Here is a 1,924-nt window from a genome sequence, read left to right as displayed (position 1 = left end):
GAACAGGCTCGTGACTGTTCCGGGTTCAGTCCCACTATGTGGCACCTTTGGCAAGTGTCTTTTTCTATAGCCTCGAGTCGACCAAAACCTTGTGAGTGGATTTGGTAGACGGAAACTAAAAGCCCATCGTATGTGTGTGTGTGTACTTATGTATGTGTACAAAAATTGCTGTGTACCATGCATGTGTACTGATATCACTCCTTTACTCATATGAGATATGGACCCTTTACAGACGTCATGTAAGGGTCCTTGAACGCTTTCATCAGAGATGTCTCAGGCACATTCTGAATGTTGGCTGGGCCTTAAAAGCTCCAGACACACAGGTCCTGAGGACAGCTGATATCTTTAGTATTGAGGCGATGGTGCACAAGCACCTGTTACGTTGGACTGGACACATTAGAATGAAGGATAGCAGGATCTCTAAGCAGATGCTATATGGGGAACTTGTGAATAGAAAGAGACCCCGGCAGAAATCAAGGCTGCAATTTAAGGACTGTGTCAAGTCCTCATTAAAGGCCTGTGATATGCAGGAGACTGACTGGGAGAACAATGCCTGTCATCGCCACAGATAGAGGAAGCAGGTTACGAAGGAGGGGGGGTCGACACTTTTGAGACATTTAAAAATGAATCTTTCAAGGAAAATTGAAAGATTCATTTTTGAATCTGAACCAGGATGAGACTACCGGTACAGATTTAGATTTACTCTTCCTCTATGTGTGTATTTCATAAGAGAAAACACGTAATAATTGAAGTAGAAAAAAGATTGATGTCATACACATTAAGTTATTGAAGTATTCATGTTGTATTAAGAGTCAATATTTCTTTATAAACAATGTTTTTTTTGTTTTATTTCGGGTTGCATAAGCAAAAATATTTGCTTTTATTCCTACATAAAGTTGACCATGTGAAAAGCATGGTTCTTCAGGTTGTAACCCAGCAACTTTTAATGTGTGGCCCTGAATTTTATTAATGCTTATGGCTAAAAGAAAGTGGGATAGGAAACTGTAAAAGCTTAAATTGGAATGGGATATTAGATGTCCTATTCCAATTGGTATGTGAGGAATGAAGACAGTCTCACCTTTACCACGACCACTGAGAATATTTGCCTCAGCGCACTTACTCATATGTTTGTGCACAGTTAGTGTTGTACCATTGCATAATTTTTGTTGAGACAAATTAGGCAATAGCATAAAAGCTTTCCCTGAACCAGGTACTTTCATTTTGCCGGAGAAAAAAGAGACAGAATTTCGATTTTATATATATAGAAAAAGTATAATAGCTTTCCCTGAACCATTTACTTTCATTTTGCTGGACAAACGAGCAAACAGACAGCCTACAGATGATAGTAGAGAGAGGTAGCAGTGACCTTTATGTGTTTACATCACAAATTGTAAAATTTGTGTTTTTGTGATCACATGTATGTTGTAGCCTGTGATTTTGTCATGGACAGCAACAAAGAGCCAATGCGAAATTTTGCATTGAACTTGGGAAGTCTGCTACAGAGACATTGAGTATGCTTTGGCAAGCTTACAGTGATAAGCAATGAGTTGTATGCGATGTTTTGAGTGGCATAGATGCTTCAAAAGAGGAAAAACGTCCCTGGAAGACAATGAGCAATCTGGTAGACCTACCATAAGCATCAGCCCCAGAAATGTAGTACTGTGCATTGAGAATTCGTACCCCGCCCAGGCCAGACCATCAATCAAGAGTTCTACTGTGATGTTTTGAGGCATTTGAGGAAGGACATTCAGCAAAAGTGACTGGATCTGTGGAGTGCAAAGAATTGGATTCTTCACTGAACTCTCCTCATCTGTGAGTTTCTTGCCAAAAACAACATAGTAGTTCTTCTGCATCCGCCCTATTCACCATCTCGTCTTCAAAATGAAAATCCAGCTCAAAGATCACTGTTTTAATACCGTTGTTG

This window comes from Octopus bimaculoides, chromosome 1 (assembly GCF_046866305.1).
Source record: "Octopus bimaculoides isolate indiv1 chromosome 1, ASM4686630v1, whole genome shotgun sequence".
Classification (NCBI taxonomy): domain Eukaryota; kingdom Metazoa; phylum Mollusca; class Cephalopoda; order Octopoda; family Octopodidae; genus Octopus; species Octopus bimaculoides.
This window is presented reverse-complemented; position numbering follows the sequence as displayed.